The sequence below is a fragment of the Sciurus vulgaris genome, assembly GCF_902686455.1.
Source record: "Sciurus vulgaris genome assembly, chromosome: 11".
In the NCBI taxonomy this organism is placed as follows: Eukaryota; Metazoa; Chordata; class Mammalia; order Rodentia; family Sciuridae; genus Sciurus; species Sciurus vulgaris.
The window spans coordinates 13,877,790-13,897,218 of record NC_136472.1 but is presented as its reverse complement, the minus strand read 5'-3'; the positions used below and the strand labels follow the sequence as shown (position 1 = coordinate 13,897,218).

At 40.9% G+C, this 19,429-nt stretch overlaps 2 long non-coding RNA genes across 2 annotated transcripts; both read right to left on the bottom strand.

The window, feature by feature from the left end:
- Positions 1–15,217: 15,217 nt before the first annotated feature.
- On the bottom strand, positions 15,218–17,081 carry LOC306639309. Its single transcript, XR_013757610.1, has 3 exons — positions 16,294–17,081; positions 15,720–15,850; positions 15,218–15,401 (listed from the first exon to the last, which is right to left on the bottom strand). It is a non-coding gene; the product is annotated as an uncharacterized lncRNA (long non-coding RNA).
- A 284-nt stretch (positions 17,082–17,365) lies between these two features.
- Positions 17,366–19,052, bottom strand: LOC306639308. The gene is made up of 3 exons (XR_013757609.1): positions 18,910–19,052; positions 18,335–18,497; positions 17,366–18,073 (listed from the first exon to the last, which is right to left on the bottom strand). It is a non-coding gene; the product is annotated as an uncharacterized lncRNA (long non-coding RNA).
- Between the last annotated feature and the right edge of the window lie 377 nt (positions 19,053–19,429).

Here is a 19,429-nt window from a genome sequence, read left to right as displayed (position 1 = left end):
TGATTGGTGCATTCATTTAATGCCTGCATTTGTTCTTTCATCTCCTCATTTGCTTCCCTGATTGTTTTAATTATGTACATTCTGAACTCCCTTTCTGACATTTCTTCTGCTGTGCTGTCATTGGGTTTTATTGATATAGTGTCTAGGTTTGTTTCCGATATTTTTCCCCTTGTTTTCTCATATTGGTCAGATGTCAGTGGGACTCTGTGATATTGTAGATTTCCTCTATTGGCTTATAGTGTCCCTGTAGATTTCCAGTGTATCACCTACCAGCTTTCAGAAGCCTGAAGTCTTGGATTAATTTGATAATGTAGTGCTTCTGAAGAACGCTGCCCCTAGCCTGCTACTGGTTCCAGGGAGAGAGACCTGGAGAGGTCTCTTGCTGCCCAGCCCTGGTTCCAGAGGCTGCTTGCAGGTCAGAGGTCTCCACTGGCTTCGGGACTTGTAGCTGGCTCTGTGTATACAGGCTCTCACTGGGCGGTTTGCCCAGAGAAGCTAGCCTAGAGAGGCCCTTCCCGCTGGAGGGGGCTGGGCTGCTTGGGGAAGTCCCTGGCGCCCTGTGCTGGTCTCTGAAGCAACTGCGGGTGGGCCAGAGCTGGCAGTGGGGCGGGCCAGAGCTGGCCCCACTGCTTCTGTGCAGAAAGGCTCTCACTGGCGGGCCTGCTCTGTGAGGCTGGAGAATCTGGCCATGTGGGAGGAGCCCACTGCAAGAGTGCTCAGGACTGCCTGGGGGAGACTCTATCTGCCCTGCACTACTCTAATAAGCCGCTCGAATCTGGGCCTGCTGCCCAGCTGAGCTTCACTGGGTGGGGGAGACTCACCCCATGGTTCTATTTTAGTCCGAGTCTCTCAATGCCGCCCCTTCTTGAATCCTGGGTTCTGGAGTGACTGGAGATGCAGTCACCCTCTAGTCCGCCATCTTGGATCACCCCGTGGAAAAAGCCTGCAGCTGGAGGGGGGCAAGGCTGCCTGGAGAGGTCTCTGGCTGCCCAGCCCTGGTCCCAGAAGCTGCTTGCGGGTCAGAGGTCTTCAGTGGCTTGGGGACTTGTGGCTGGCTCTCACTGGGCAGTCTGCCCCGAGAAGCTAGCCTAGAGAGGCACTTCCCGCCGGAGACCATTCGTCTATTGAAAGGGCATCTAGGTTGGTTTCACAATCTAGCTATTGTGAATTGAGCTGCTACAAACACTGATGTGGCTGCGTTACTATATTATGCTGATTTTAAATCTTTGGGGTATAAACCGAGGAGTGGGATAGCTGGGTCAAATGGTGGTTCCATTCCAAGTTTTCTGAGGAATCTCCATACTGCTTTCCACAGGGGCTGCACCAATCTGTAACCCCACCAGCAAATGTATGAGCGTTAGGCAAGTGTTTTGAACTCTCATGCTGATCCTCTCCCTGCTGGAGATAATGCATCTCTTTAGCCTCCTCTGCTTCTGGGTGTATGTCACTGTGCTCTGTCACCCAGGTGAGTGTTCGGAGTCCTTGGGCATTAATGTTTCTCATGGGATGGTCTATATTTTTCTTCCTTCCCTAGACCTTTAAAGAAGGTAAGAAATAGAGAAAAAATATATATATATATATTTATATATATATATATTTTTTTTTCCCCGATGAATGTAAAGGAGAAATTAAGTATGCTGGGAAGAGAATTCTCCTGCTAGGCAGGGAGGTGTCACCATGAGCTATGCAGCCACACTGGTAAGGGCCTCTGAGGGAAGTGGGGGGCAGGTAATGCTGTAGGATCATTGGCAAGGGAAACCTCTGGTTCCATGGATATGTGGCCAGAGTGTTCTTCCTTCCTGATATCTTCACAGGTTGGATTTTGTTTTGTGCTGGGGTAGGTACCAGGGATTGAACTCAGGGGCACTTAACCATTGAACCACATCCCCAGTCCTATTTTTTACATTTTACTTAGAGACAGGGTCTCACTGTGTTGCTTAGTGCCTCACTTTCATTGAGGCTGACTTTGAACTTGAGGTCCTCCTGCCTCAGCCTCCCGAGCCTTGAGAATTACAGGCATGCACCACCGCACATGGCCACAGGTTGGGTTTTACCTTGTAACTGATGACAAAGCAATTAGAAACCACACCTAGACATGAGTACAAGGAGCTGACCTACCAAAGGGCCCCTAAGGTTTAGCACCTTTGTATTACTGGGTTACTCCAGCCTTTACCTTTTAGTACCATACCACCAGGTGTCCATTGTGTTTTGGGAACATGGATAGAGATAGAGGAATTATAAACAAAGTAAAGGTCTTTTCATTTGAGAATTGTGCTTGCTATTTATTATGGGATATTTTATGCCCCATTGATAATATGACCAAAAATAGAGCTTCATTATATGAAGACTAGTCCTCTTCAGATTTGGATCATGAGTCTGAGTCCCCATGACTTTCCCAGTGGAAATGAACACAGCCACATTGGAGAGTGTGTGTGTGTGTGTGTGTGTGTGTGTGTGTGTGTGTTTCAGTGCACCTTGAAGGCATCTCTGCCTCCAGATGGAATAGAATTTATCTGTCAAACAAAGGAAATGAATCCTTTGTTAGTGAATGTTTAACCAAAATCTGCAAAGAGTAATAATTGCTCATTTCCCCTTTTGTTATTTCCTACGTTGATTGAAGAATTTCTCGATATCCTTTGAAAATTATTTTTGTGAGGACTGGGCTGCTCTTTGTGCATGAGAACTATTTGAGCTATTTGTGATTCTAGAAACTGTTGTGATAACATCTTTGATTCTCTTGTCACTTGTCCCACACTCACCCAAGTTAAAATATTGGGTTTTTCACTCTGAAATTTTACTTGCTGGCTTCAGATTTCATGTTGAATTTGGTCACAATATGCATTTACAATTATTATAATAAAATAGTATTACTTTCTTGCCTTGTGTGAGTATATCATCTAGGTACTTGGGGAAAAAAAATCAAGATAAGCAGAATTGGTCGCTTCTACCCGTAATCCCAGATGCTCTGAAGGCTGAGGCAGGGGGAGTGCAAATTCAAGGCCAGTCTCAGCAAATCAGGGAGGCCTAAGCAACTTAGTGAGACTCTGACTCAAAATAAAAAATAAGGTGGGCTGGTGATGTGACTCAGTGGTAGAGCACCCCTGGGCTCAATCCCTGGTCCCCCAAACCCCTAAAAAAGATCAAGATGAGATGAAATATCTATGATATCATAGCAATTAAGGGAAGTGGGAAAGTCCACATCCTCCTCAGTGCTGCAGGTAATTAGATATTACAAGGTGGTCACTTTTCACCTTCATCCTTCTAAGATGAGTTGGGGAATAATGTATTAAAACCCAATTTTAGAAAAAAATTGCACCTCATTCTAAATGTTGATCTTCAAACTTTTTGTGTTTTAATTTATTTGTGTTCAAATGTACATTGACAATGATGGTTGTTAACGTATTGGGCATTATTCATCCTAAACTAAATATGTCCTGCTTTTAAGAAACCCAAATCGGTTTAGGGCACTCCTATTTTTCAGTCATCTGAAACTTAAGACACTTGAGACAACTGAAAATCTTGCCAGTATATAAATGCATTAAAGAAGTACTGGTGAGACTTTGGAGAAAGGAAAACTCACACGCTGTTGGTGGGGATGTAGGTTTGTATAGCCACTGTGGAAAATACCATGGAGATTCCTCAAAAAACCAATAATAGAAAGATCTTATGGTCCCACATTCCCTCCACTGCATATATATCCAAAGGCGAGGAAATGAGTATACCAAAAAGATGCCTGCACTCCCATGTCGAGTGCACACAATTCACAATAGCCTGGATACAGATCAACTGAGATGCCCACTGACAGATGAGTGGATAAAGAAAATGTTTTATATACATACAGTGGAATATTATTAAAAAGAACAAGATTCTGTCATTTGCAGCAACAAGAATGAAACTGGAGGACATTAGGTTGGGTGAAATAAGCCAGGCATGGAAAGACATATACTGCATGCTCTCACTCATATGTAGAACCTAAAAATGTCGATTTCACAGAAGAGCCTAGAATAGTGGTCATTAGAGGTAGGGAGAAGGAGGGAGAGGGAGAGGTCAGATAATGGGAACAAAATACAGTTAGATGGAAGAAACAGGTTCTCATGTCCTGCAGCACAACAGGGTGACTAGAATTGGCAATGTTTTATATATTTTGTAAATAACTAGAAGAGAGAAGTGGGAAGGTTTGCAGAACAAAGAAATTACATGCAGTTAAGGAGATGGACGTGCTAATCACCCTGATTTGACCCTTAGACATTGTATACATGTGTTGTGTAATCACACTTCACCCCATTAGCATGCACAATTATGATGTGTCAATTTATAGAGAAAAGAAAATAATTCATTAAAAAGTTAAGAAAAAGTAGGACACCACTGGGCCAAGATCTAGAAGAGTCGGGGATTTGGAAGTTAAGCCCCAAGCCCTGAATACAATGCTGCTTTTGCCCTTAGCATGTTCACCATCTAGGAAAAGCAGTGAAAATCTGACATGTCTTTTAAGGTTTTTCAGTAAGATGTAAGGAGAGAAGTCAGATAGAGGGACTTTCAAAGGCAGGAACCTAAAAAAGTACCACCTACTTTGTTTTGGAACTAAGACACATAATCTAAAACTAAAGTTTAATCAGAAGTAAACTAATCCTGGAACACGTTTTACATGTATATAGGTTATCCAGAATATTTTAAGACCTTTATGTGAGTTATGGTGATGTGGCTGTTGAATTAAAGATAACAATAACTGAAGGTATCACATGTGAAAAAATAAACTGAAATTCTCTAAGGAGAAAATAACATTATTGAGGCATCCAGTTATCCTCATAAGTGTACGTTTTAAAAAATATAGCATCAGGTGCCACAAAAAGTATGACTAGGACCATAATAGACAAGAAAGAAATAACAGACAAACAAAAATAGACCTATAAAGATTTCAGATATTGATTTATCAAGTATCAAGTAAGATAATTATGCTTAGCATATTTGTAGAGGTAAAATTCAAGCCCAAATCAGATATAAAATGTAACTACAAGCGGATTCAGGAATTAAAATTGCACTATAAATTACTGCATTTCAATTTCATCGATTAAATACCCGGTTTTTACATTTTCACATGTCAGAAATTAGGGGGCCTCTTACAATTTGTGATGTATCACAATGCTTGCAATATATAGTATATTACGCATTTTAAAGTATATTGCAACTTGAATTAAGTATGTTGATTTAGTTAACAGGTTTAATAGCAGTATAATCACAGTTAAAGATGAAATCAGCAAACTGAAAGATAGGTCAGAGGAAGTAATTACAGAAATAATAACTATAAAAAGGGAATATGGAGAAGACTATAAGTGACATGGAAGATTCTGTGGGTAGGTTCATCATGCTTTTAAAGTGAGTTGCAAATGAGAGAACAGAATACTGAAGAAGGAATATTTGAAGAGGTAAGCTAATGATGTACCAGAATTATAAAAGATGTCAAGGCACAAAATGAAGAAATTTCTAGAAATCTCAAACAACAAAAATAAAAAGTAACTTACATCTAAACACTATATGCTTAAAGAAGATAACATCAAGGAGAAGGTGGTGACCTGAAATTCAACCAAAGGTGCAGGAAATCAGTATGTTGTTGCTCCTGCCTGATATAGGAAATTACAAAAGTCACCACCACTGACCACAGCAAACTTGAAACTCTGTGACAGGAACTGATAAGGAAAAAAAAAAAAAGCTTGCAGAAACCTCATGCCTGCTGAAATTTGCATATATTTCTTCCATGACAAAAATGTTTATATTATTTTGTATATGTGTATTTTTTCTTCTCTTTTTTCTGCTAAATCTTATTCTCATTCATATGAGTACATAATATAAATTGCATCAAGATCCCTAACCAAAATAAGCCGCTGAGAAATACTGACCCATCTCCCCACGCCTTTAATGCATGGTAGAATATGGAATGAGGAGGGCTTAGCTGGTTTCAAGGGGAAAAAAATTCAATATTTAAAATAATTTTGTTACATACTTGCTATTAACCTTTATATCCATTTCATTCCTTCTACCAGTGGGTTAAATTATATTCCCTTTTACCGGGAAGGAAATTTAGGATGCAGCAGAATTTTAAGGAGGAAGGACATGTCTCTCCCTGAGATGGCTCTTCATCATTGACCTCGAGGGAGTTAGTATGTGTAGAAGGAAAATCTGTAAGCTAAAGTTCAAGATAGCCCTTCTTTCATGTCTTCATAAAAATACCAACGATTCTTGAAGATTTATAGTCCTCTTCAGAATGTCTGGCCCACACTTTGCATCTCAGAGAGTATACACACTCACTAAACATAAGATTATTTATTCTTGTTAAATGTTGGTAGTGTATGTTCATGGCGATGGTGTCGAAGATAATTCCATTTCCTATGTGGGAAAAATGTGGCCTCACAGATTATTCCAGAAAGAGGAACCACTCGGAAGAAACAAACTTATCTCTCTTCCTTTTACAGTCATAATGTGTAAGAAATATAATCTCATCTTTCTTACACAGTCTTCACTTTTTAAAGTTTTCCTTTCATCATTCCTTCATTTAGGACAAATATTTATTCTCATATTCTAAAATATTTGAAATTTCATTGCTAATGTGTCAAGATGAAACAGATGACCTTTCTGCTGGGGTTCCTCCAACCAGGGAGAATTTCTCTTGGAGCAGTCTGTTTAAAGTGCCTTGTCAAGTGACTCCCTGCAGTAATCTTATTATATTCAGAAAACATGAGTAGGTTAGCTGGAGCATTTAATAGGAGTTATTAACAACGTAAGAGAATTTATAATATATAAGGAAACTCTCCATGGTATCCTAGGGCTGAATTTGTCCTTTCTTGAGAATCCTGTGTACAGAATGGGTTCAGACTTCACTGGAGAGAGCGTGGTTTAAATACCAGATAGAAGGAAGGTTGTTGGTTGAGTTGGGGCGGAGCTGGTGTGCAGTTGCTGGGCAAGTGATGCACAATCTTCCAGAATGTAGACAGGGAATGGGTGCTCAGTGCTATAGGTGGAGCGTGAGTCTTTGTGGGTAGCTGGGGTAGGTCTTCATCATTCATGAAGCTTGAAGGAAGAATGACCCTCCAGACACGTGAAACTGTGTGCAGGTTGTCAGGATTGCCAAGGGAATTAGCAGGCAGCTGCAGTGAGTGGTCCATGTTCTGGGCCTGTGATTCATGCCAGAATTTGCAGGATACCTCTCGCTCCTGCATGCACCCTCTACTAGAAAACAGTATCTTGTTCACTCTATTTATTTACTTGCAGTACTACAGATTGAACCCAGGGGTACTTTCCCACTGTGCTAAATCCCCGGCCCTTTATTTTGAGATAGGGTCTCTGTAGGATGTCCAGGCTGGCCTCACACTTGCAATCCTCTTACCTTGGTCTCCTAAGTTACTGGAATTACAGGTGTGGATCGCCATGCCCACCATCATTTTCACTTTCAAGGAGAAATGCTTAATTATGTTGTTTGCACAGAGGTGCTCTGAGAGCTGAGAAACAATGAGTTGATGACTGACACTTTCATGGCAGCCACTTGGACCATGCAAATGAAAGACTCGCATTGCACCAGATACCAGGCTGATCCTCCAGTGCACTACCTGCGCTGCTGTCTACAGTGCTCCAAACAGACTAAATCTTTCAGGATTGCCCAGTTTGGAAATGGGAGGAATGATATTCAGTCTAAGCAAGCCTCACTTTCACAACACGAATGGAACAGTAGGTGGAGCGTTAACATTTGAAAAAAAAAAAACATAAGCTGAGATTCGATTTCTAGAAAACTTACTTTCTATTTCTTTTTTTTTCATTTTTTTTTATTGTAAACAAATGAGATACATGTTGTTTGTCTGTTTGTACATGGGTTAAAGGCATACCATTTGTATAATCATAAATTTACATATGGTAATGTTGTTTGATTCATTCTGTTATTTTTTCCCTCCCCCCGCCCCTCCCACCCTTCTTCTCCCTCTAAACAGTCCTTTCTTCCTCCATTCTTGCCCCCCTCCCTAACCCTAACCCTAACCCTAACCCTAACACTAACTCCCCCCACCCTCCCCCTTATGTGTCATCATCCACTTATCAGCGAGATCATTCCTCCTTTAGTTTTTTGAGATTGGCTTATCTCACTTAGCATGATATTCTCCAATTTCATCCATTTGCCTGCAAATGCCATAATTTTATCGTTCTTTATGGCAGAGTAATATTCCATTGTATATATATACCACAGTTTCTTTATCCAACTGTGTGTCAATTGAAGGACATCTGGGTTAGTTCCACAATCTGGCTATTGTGAATTGAGCAGCTATGAACATTGATGTGGCTGTATCTCTGTAGTATGCTGGTTTTAAGTCCTTTGGGTATAGGCCAAGGAGTGGGATAGCTGGGTCAAATGGTGGTTCCATTCCAAGTTTTCTAAGGAATCTCCACACTGCTTTCCAGAGTGGCTGCACTAATTTGCAGCCCCACCAGCAATGTATGAGTGTACCTTTCTCCCCACATCCTCGCCAACACCTGTTGCTTCTATTTTTGATAATCGCCATTCTAATTGGGGTGAGATGGAATCTTAGGGTGGTTTTGATTTGCATTTCTCTTATTACTAGAGATGTTGAACATTTTTCCATATGTTTGTTGATTGCTTGTAGATCTTCTTCTGTGAAGTGTCTGTTCATTTCCTTAGCCCATTTGTCGATTGGATTATTTGTATTCTTGGTGTGACCTTTATCTCGTGCTTCCTCAAAAGTCATGAAAACACAACAAAAGAATACTCTTTCCCTTCACTGTAGGAGCAGTTAAGAATCTGGGTTTTTGGTTGGGAAGAGAGCCCCAGCTAGAAGACAAAGCAAGAGAACGTTCAGTCATTTTGCAAAGTGGGAGAGACAAAAATTAAAAACTTGAGAGAGGCTACTTAGGGAAATGGGGAGGAATGTGATGAAGTCTGGCATGTGATTGCTTTTTGCCAACTTTTTTTTGCCACATTCTGAAGCTACACAGGGCAAGAGGCTAATATTCCAAATAAAAAGCATCTAAAAAGCAAAAATTTTGGCAATCCAGTCAGTGAAGGATATGAACAGGTTCATAGACCTGTGTGGAAAAGAAGTCTTAGTACACATGCGAGGTTTCAGATAAAATCCAAAGAGCTGAGAATGCGGCTTATAAGTGGAACCTTACCAAATATGCAAACTAGCTTCAAGTCCTTGTAGGATTAGGGGGAAGATTTCCCACAGAATCTATCAAGAGAAGCATGAACCTTCTCCAGGAGGAAACAGAACTAATCAATTCTTTCTGTTCATGCTCTATTTATCTGTATAAGATCAGATACACAGAAAGATTGTCAATGTAATCATGCTAAGGAACTTTTATTGTACCTTCACACTAAAATTAATAACTTATCCATGTTTTTAAAACATAAACTTGCACGTTTTAGTTGCTCGAGCAAACACCAGAAGAACATTAATGGAACATATGTGCACGATGCAAATAGTAAAAAGGAAACATCTAAAATATTTTCAGTGATCAATTCATGAAAAAGAGTGAAAAAGGAGGAAAAGGGAGTTGTATAATGGAACAGTGAGAAATTAAATAAGGTAGCATGAATAAAATCAAACATGTATATTACACATGCAATGTATAATAGATGCTAGAATTTGCTTTTCCTGGAATCTCATGAGAGTGAAATCACATGGCATTTGTCCTTTTGACAAGAGAGTGACCCATTTCACTGACCACAATGTCTTAAGTTTCACCTGTATTGCAACATGCATAGTACTTTATTCCTTTTTAAGGGTTTGGAATATTCCATTGTGTGTGTGTATCATGTTTTTCTTATCCATTATTCTATCCATGAACACCTGAGTTGTTTCTGCTTTTTGGCTATTTTGAAAAATGCCACTATCAACAGCAATGTGCAAATATGTTTGAGTTCTCAATTCTTTGGAGGTATATCTAGAAGTAGAATTACTGGACCACATGGTAATTCTGAGTTTAGGTTTTTGAGAACCACTATGCTGTTTTCCCACAGTAGCTGCACCATTTTACTTTCCCAATAGCAACGTGCAATGCTCCAATTTCTCCACGTCCTCACTAACACTTGCTATTCTCCACTCAGTTTTTATTTACTCAGTTTTAGAATGGAAATCCTTATGAGTGCAGAATAGTATCTCACTGTGGGTTTGATTTGCATTTCCTAATAATTAGGGAAATGGAGCATCTTTACATGTGCTTGGCTGTTATATTTCTCTGAAGAGAAGTACTTTCTAGTCCTTTTTCTATTTCTCAATCTCATTGTTTGCTTTTTCATTGTTGAGTTGTAGGAGTTCCTTATATATTATGAATATTAATCCCTCACAGAGAGATGATTTGCAAATATTTTCTCTAATTCCCTACGTTGCTCTTTTCCTTTGTTGGAAATGTTCTTTTAGGCACATGTGACTTCTGGCAAGGACCCACTGGCTGCATTGCAACGTGGCAGAAGATCAGAAAGGGGAATCAGCAGCATGCAGAGGGGAAAGCTCTCATGTGAGAGCTCAGGAAGCCAGAGGCCAGGGAGGGGTCTTTCTTTTTTTGTAGCAACTCACTGTCAGAACTGGCTCCTTCTGTAGGATCAGCACTAATCCCTTCTGAGGTCAAAGCCCCCAGTGACCTAATCACCATACATGAAACCCTACCTCCTAAAGGTTCTATCCACCACTTCTTAATACCACCATGTTGGGGACCAAACCTCAGGCACATAAACTCTTGGGAGACAAACCATATCCAAATCATAGCCACCATGTATGTGAGCATTTATTTCTGGGTGGCCTATTCTATTTTCTATTCTGTTCTATTCTATTCTGTTCTGTTCTATTCTGTTCTATTGTTTGTCAGTCTTTATGTCTGCACCACACTGTTTTAATTACCATAGCTCTGGAGCATACTTTCAAAACAGGATGTGTGACATATATTTGTTCTTCTTTTTCAAGGTTGACTTTCCATATAAATTTAAGATGTATTTTTGTATTTCTACAGAAAATATTGTTAGGATATTAGTATGGAATGTACTAAATCCAATATGGATTTTGTTGAATCTGTAGATGATTTTGGGCAGTATTGACCAGAATATCTTGTCATGCCATCAAGTCAGGAAGTGATCAAAAGTGAAAGTAGTGACAAGGGTATGTAAATGGGATAGAGAAGCCCATTGAAAGAGCTCACAATGTTCAGAGCTGGAAAATTTTGAGCAACAATATTAAATAAAGTAATATTGGATTAGAGTCCAAGGTAATACATAAATTTCCATGAGTCCAAATTTATATAAATAAATGATTAAATAAATAAATATGGAGAACAGACAAATATCTTATGTAGAAGAATTGAAATAATTTCAGTTGTCACTGAAAAAGGGTTCCTTAGGAAAAGAGGCAGTGGGTAAATGGAATTCCTCTCCAATCTCTCAGGATGGATGTGGCAACATTCCTTGGATAAGCTCATATCCTTTTGATTCTTGATCTTCTTAACAGCTGCCTCTGTCGTCCTCACCACCCCACGAATACACAAACAGCTCTCATAGAGCAGGTGGCCTGAACTTGGTGAAAAACAGGTATTAGGGAAAAGGAAGGAATGAAGACCAGATTAGAGTCACAAACATTTGGATTATAATCCAGCTGCAGTTACCATGTCTGTAACACAGATTATAATAAAACCTTCTTAACCTTTAGTTTAATTTCTTTAATTTCCTTAAATGAATGTTGATGGCATTCTTTTTAGTCTTTTTTTTTTTTTTTTTAATGGGGGAGGGTACCAGAGATTGAACTCAGGGGCACTCAACCACTGAGTCACACCCCAGCCCTATTTTGTATTTTATTTAGAGACAGGGTCTCACTGAGTTGCTTAGTGCCTTGCTTTTTGCTGGGGCTGGCTTTGAACTCGAGATCCTCCTGCCTCAACTTCCCGGAGCTGCAGAGATTACAGGCATGTGCCACCACGCCTGACCTTCATAGTTATTTTTTAATTTGAGTAGATCATATGCATAAAATTATTGGCAGGCTGCCTATTTCAGTTTGATTTCAAATTTTGATTATCCATTCTTGCCATTTATGTTCTGAAAAAGTGACAAGTGTATGTGTGTGTATATACACATACATATATATACGTATACACACAGTGGGGGTTTTACTTAGTCATCAAGAAGAACAAAATTTTGTCATTTGCAGGAACAAGAATGGAACTTGAGAGTGTTATGTTAAGCACAATAAGTCAGACTCAGAAAGTCAAAGGTCATGTGTTTTATCTCATACCTGACACAGAGAAAAGAAGGGAAAAAAGAGGGAGGTGACCTCATGAAAATAGAAGGGAGACCAGCAGAGTAGAAGAAGGGAGGATGAGAGGGAAAGTGGAGGCATTTGAGATGGAACAAATGATGTTATGAACACATACAAACAAGTAGCAATGACATCCGTTATGATGTACAATTATAATCACCAATGAAAATATTTTTAAAAAGCTGAAAACAGAGAGTCAAACAAATGTTCATACACAGATGTCCACAGCACACTATTCACACTGTCCAAAAATGGAAGGAAATCAAATCCACCAACTGGTGAATCAACAAACAGAAGATGGTATATCCACATGATGGAATGTTATTAAACTATAAAAAGAATGATGTACTGATTCATATTTCAATTTGAATGATCAGTGAAACATTATTCTAGGTGAAAGAAGTCAGACACATCTATGAATTTATATTGTATTATTTGAAATGTTTTTTCAAAACAGCATTTGCTGTTCAAATAAGATATTATTCAGATTGAAAATAAAGACAACTGACTTGGAGAAAATATTTGCTATATATGTGTGTGTGTATATATATATACACACACATTACAGAAAGTTAACAAGAATTAAAGAATATTTTAAAATCCATACAACAAATTCAAACCAAGTAACAGAGCATCAAGATTCGATTCCTATATAAGTATTAATAAAGATAAGAAATGGTGGTCAGAATCATTTTAAGCTCATGATGGAAATAAGCTCATCTCTGATGTATTCCTGACTTAATATCACACAAAACTAAGTATTAGGATGTGAAGCAGCAGTAACAGCAGCACTCTTAGGTTGCTAGTAGTAAGATACTTTGAAAGACCACTTCAGAGAATAATTTCACATTATCTTGTGGGAGAAGACATGTACAACTTAAGACACAGATAGCACAAGTTACTGTCCAATACACTGGTACCAAAACAGGCATGGAGACCAATGGAATAGAGTAGGAGACCAGAGACAAGCCCACATGGGTAGTCATCTGATACTTGACAAGTTACCAAAAACATGTTGGGGAAAAGATAGCCTTTTAAACAACTGGGGCAGGGAAAACTGAATATTCATGTGTGGAAGAACACACAAACGTCCTACACAAATGTCAAATCAAAGTGGACCAAAAACTTAGGTATTAGACCAGAAATTTTGCAACTGCCTGAAGAAAACATAGGGTCAACACTGCAAGCCAACCCAGCGATGACGCTGATCAGGTCAGCTGTCAGAGGCACAGGGCGGAACACAAAGAATGAGTTTAGAGACCTTACTGAGTGAAATGGGAAAATATTGAACCTACATATTCAATTTTCAGTTGAAGTTTCACCTGAGGATTGAACCTGTTTCTGCTCCATTGTTCATTTATATGCCACGGCATTGGTGCCACATTGCTTTTATAATGTTACAACTTCACAGCAATCTCTCCCAATTTACACTTCTTAGGCCTTATTATCTCATATAATTAAGAGGTAATTGCTTAATACCTGGTAACAATCTTCTGAAGAGGAAATACTGAATTAAATCCAGAGATCAATGTGGACACAATGGAAGCTTTGTAGCAACTGGCCTTCTTTTGTGATGTATCTATGTTTCTATTTTATTTTAAAAATGGACTTTAGTAAGACTTCAAAGTTCATATCTTGTCTTGTGATTACGTGGTATATTTGTTATTACTGATAGAAGAACACTTACTTTAAATCATGTATTCTACATCTATCTTGCATAAATATGCACATAATTTTCATATATTGACCACTTCCATATCCAGCTGCTTTCCTGTACCCTCATTTTTTATCAGATATTTTTTTGCAATAAATACTTGGTTTTCCTACATAGGAAAACCTAGTATATTCAATGATATCGGTTTGTTTCTTCGTTCCTAATTTGTATTTAACTTTTAAATCAATGCTGAATAGAAGTGGAGAGAGTATGTGCAGTTGTGTGACTGGTGATAATATGGATCTACTTAAGGTTTTATTCCTGGTCATGTTGTTTACTACAGATTGAAAATAGATTTGCCTGTTAAGCTTTGAAAGCTAACTTTTATTCTTATTAAGAGTTTCCTTTAAAATTGAGAATGCTTGTTTTTCTTAACAAAATACTTTTCTGCCTGCATCTGTTGAGATTATTCTACTATTCTTTGAGAATCTGTTTCTATGATAAATGTCACTTAAAGATTTTCTAATGTTAATATACATTTAAATATCTGGGATGAGTTCAATTTGGTCATCCTTGTCTTTTTAAAATTCCATATATCATCCTATTTTATTTCATAAGTTATTTTCGAAATCTTACATCTATACTCATGTGCCAGATTGGCCTTTAACTTTCCATTTTCTGCATTTGTTTTCTATTGTTGCGGTAACAGATTATCACATGCTTATTAGCTTGAAGCAATACTAATTTATTATCATAGAGTTCCATAGATCATATACCTGACAAGGGTTTCTCTGGACTAAGAAAGGAGTCACAATTTATATCTTTTTATTCTGTGTATCTCTTAACCAATTATGGTAGTTGTAGTTGTTTTGACAGTTTTTCTTTTAACCTTTATTGCCACAGAAAGGATAACTATACAAGGTGATGGAGAGGTTAATTTGCTTGACTGTAGTAACATCTACTACACAGAAGTATTTTAAAACATCACACTGTGCACCTTAAACATACCCAATAGAACTTGTTAAACAGTTTGTTTGAAAAGTCAGCGAGGCTGGAAGAACCGTGTTCCTTCTGGAAGGCTCTGAGGGAGAAGCCAGTCCTCACCTTCCCAGCTCCTGGAAGTGGACCACAGTTCTTGGCTCCTGGCTTCTTCCAAGCCAGCAGAGGTGGGTTGGGTCTTCTGATTGGTCTTTGATTATTTTCCCATTGTCACATTATTCCCTAGGACCACAACCTGGAGAGAGTCTCTGCTTTTAAAGACTCAATTTGCCATGTGACCTATTCAAAGACTGAGGATCAGGGTGTAAATATCTTTGTAGGACTATTATTCTGAATGCCATACTGCCTTTATTTAAGGGCATTATTTAGAAAAAAAATATGCTATATTGTGGCAGATCCCAATTGAGAGTTTCTTGGCAATAGAAATGACTTCAAACTCAGCGAAAGAGCAGCGCCTAAGAAAAAAGTAGTGACCATGGATTAACATGATTTCATTTTCTGCTATAAAATGTTTGGTGTGATGTGGGCTGATGTGAAAATAACCTTAAACAAATAGCAACTTATTTCTGTTTCACAGTTCGGGAGATATTAAATGACACTCCAGATCCTGGTTCCTTGAGAAATTTGGGGATACAATGGTGGAAAAAATAATCTGAATTGTTAAACGAATAGACTTTATGGCACTGTTTTCTCCAGCAGGATTCCCCGATGTAAACCCCAGGACCATCAGATAGAGTTCCTCTCAGGCTTGGTCACTGGGGTTGAATATTCACTCAATGAAAGCTGAACGAGCCAACCAGGAATTTCACAGCAACTCGGAGCTACCGAAATGCCACTTTGTCATAGATGTGCTCCGCAGAGACCTCTGGGAGCGCTTGGTCTTGTTTGGTGAGTAGACCAGGACCTGTGGAAGACCACCACGTTAGGGTCCTGCAGTCGGGAGTTTAGGAGGGAAGAAGGAGGCCCACTCCTCAAGGAACAGCAAGGGCACTGAGCACCCTCCCTGGGCACCTGATGCTGAGGGTCTAAGCTGGAACCTGCTCTAAGCCCCCCAACCTTAGACCTTTCATAACGCCAGTGATGATCCCCAGGAACAAAGGAAAAGGAGACTCTTCAGGGTCTGGGGAAACTTCTTTGGCGGGGCCCACCTGCTCTCAGTGTTGGAATGGCTGCTCTTCAGTGGTAAGAACAACACTTTCCTCCTCTCCTTCCTGTTCTTTCCCATGATTGGAGTGGAGGACACACACACACACACACACACACACACATACACACACACACACACACACACACACACGCACAACCTGGGAGAGCAAAGAGAACCCCATAAAGGCCCAGAGCACTCACCTTGTTGACAGAGCAAGCCACCCTGCACCCAAATATGGACAGAGATGAAGCAATACAGGCTTCAAGCAGAGAGAGGGTGAGAACTCCAGTCACCAATGCCTGTAAAACAGCAGGAGAAACTCCACCAGCTATTGAGGGTAGGAAAGTGGTTCATAGGAGGGGACACACTGGGCACAGTGGATGGCAACATGTCACATCTGGTTCTCCCTTGACTCATTCGGCAGGAGCCCCTTTGCTCAGGAGGGATTCCTCAGCTTTCTCCCAATTCCACGCCCTGAATGATCAGCGTGAAAGCACACCATAAGATTCCTCTCTCCTTCCTGGGTTCAAGAACATCAGCTTCCAGCAGAAGTTCCCTCACTGACTTCTGTGGCTGTTTTGTTGCTGGTTGTTGCTTTTGTCTTGAAATCTCATTTGGGATTTGAAAATAACCGTTTCTTATCACCTGTGATAATCTGTAACCAATGCCTGAACTTCCTCATGGAAGAACATGGAACATGGAACAACATGAACTGACACGCACATGCCTGTCAGTCCGTGTGTTGCTACAATCCTGAAGATAGTGAAGCGCCTGAAGCTCCCGTTTTCCTATTTCTCCTCAGCTCATTGGAAACCTAGTGAACAGGCTCCTTGGAGAACCTGAGTTCTGGTAGAATTTCCCACGGACCAACCAGGCAATGGCAGAGTGGTTGGAGAGGAATGATTGCCAAAGGGCTAATTTCACCCCTTGACACTTCCGGCAAGGTGCAAAGATCACAGTTCAGTAACCTTCAGGAAATTGTCCAGGATCTATAATCAGTGACCCCAGTCAGCAACATGATTAGAATTCACAAAGAATCCTAACTATAAACTTGTTTATCCAAATATTTTTTGGAAAGGGAAATACTTACTCCAAAAAAATAATAATTTTTTGGGCATCCATTTTATTGGTGTGAAAATGTTTATTTCATCAGAAATCAGTACAGATGAGCCAATCCCTGCTGTGGTGGCACTCACTGTGTTCATTCCAAGGCTGCCTTGGAGCTGGAAAAGAATGAAAGACAGAGATTGTTGGAAAGTCCTTCTTGTCTTCCTCCATTTTTGAGAAGTTGCTGAATCTTATTCCACTCAGCTCAGCTGGGTTTGGAATCCACTTGGGGACCTCACTACTCTGAACAAGCAGTAGGAAGGGGCAGCTTTGATGACCTAGGGCTCTAACACAGCTTTCAGGTTGACCATGGAACATCACAGAGCTCAGACTACGTGGATCATTCTTGCCCCAAGTGCCATGGAGAGAATGTTCATAAAGACCCTCTCAGAACAATTCTAGGGTCCTGCACTGGAGAAAAAGGAATTTTTGTGTGCCTTAATTTAAGTTTGAACAATCCCCTGACTCATTAGGCATCAGGACAGAGACACTTACCAGACGTTTGCTCATTTTCCTGCCAGCAGCAATGGACAGTAAAGAACTGACCGAAGAGAGAGAATTCACTCAGAGTGTGCATCAGCTCCCCTGTTCCTACAGAAATCCCCAAGCTGAAATTACGGACCCAGTCATTCAGCCTAAACATGAGACCTGAACATAAAGACTCAAATTCTAAAAGAGGAGGATTAAAGGTATTTGCATATATTAGAAGAAGCTGGGAAGAGTGAAATGATTGCCAAATACTCACAAAGCAGGATCCCCAGACATGATAGCCTGCATTAATGAACAAAAGGTCCCGACTCGATAGGGTTGTGGCATAAAATAAGTCATCGCGCCCAGGCATAGAATCATCAGCCCAGTCAGGATCTGGGCCACCTGGGAAGGAAGACACATTCTGTGAGAAGGTGCAGTTTCTCAGCAGCGGGAACTTCTCCCAGATCATTGCCCACGAATCCTTCCCACCTCTCAGATCCCAAAATTGGCACACCCCCCAGGGCCATGCCCATCTACACATTGAGCCTCTTCCTTTGTCAACACAGGACGTCGTGGATGATATAAAGTACTTGCTCATGTGGTGCTGCGGGAGGCAGCCTGTCCCCAAGGCCTGCACTCTGGAATCACCGTGCTTACACTCACCCCTAGGACCTGGGGCTGCCCCTTCAGGAAGAGCAGTAGACCCTTCTGCTGCTGGGAGGGCAGGGCCCAGGGGCCAGGCTGGCCTGGCTGGAGGATGCTGTCAGCCCTGGGGAGGGTGATGGCTGATGCTTTGGCTGCGTCTGCCTCTGAAGTCCAGGCATTGCTGTTGGCACCAGGAGAGAAACACTGCTCAGCATGGGCTGCTTTCCCACACCTTTCTTGACCCATAGCAAAGGCCAGCAGCAGGGGACGCTTTTTCTCTCTGGGGAATGAATGACGTTTGATTTCCACCTCTGGCTTAGGGAAGAGCATGGACATTTCCAGGTCCTCATTCCCATACCCACCCAGGGGTCAGCTCAGATCATCCAAGAGCTGCCTCATTCTCAGCACTGACGCAGGGTCTCTGTTTGTAGGCCTGAAACCTGGCCGCCTCACCAGCGGCAAACTTGGGCAACCGGATTCTTGCACACCAGTTTCCTGGGGATCATTTCCCTAAGTCCAGGCAGTCACGCCCCTCACATTGGCTGTCTTCTGAGATCAAGCACGGGGCCAGCAGGAGCCTGGGCTCAGCCTACCTTTCCATCTCCTCAGAGTGCACCCAGGAGAGCCGTTATCCTCTCTGCTGTGAGGACGCTCTTCACTGTCCCCAGGAGTGACCTGTTCTGATCTGAGCTCTGTGAGGAGGCCCTGCCGGGAGTCCCACGTGGCCACACACTTCCCGTGGTTTATCTCACCATCCAGATAGAGGAGTGTGTGTGTCCTTTCTGGTTTGCATGGGTCCCTAGGATGGTGACCTCACTGCACTTCCTCCTGCTCAAGGTCATGCTGAAGGGAGGGCCTGCCCTCACCCAGGGCCTTTCCCACACTGGGCTCCTCCTGAGCCTCACCTTCTTCAGCCCAGGGACTCCAGCTGGATGTGGTGCTACCTGATGCAAACTACCAACACTCAGATTAAGGCCTTGCTTGAAGTCCTGTTCTGACTGACACAATTTTATTCTATTTGTGTGAATAACAATTAGATTTAGTACAAAACTTTTTAGCTAAATAATGCATATTCCATAGTATAATTTCTTGTCACATAAGGAACTTTCATCT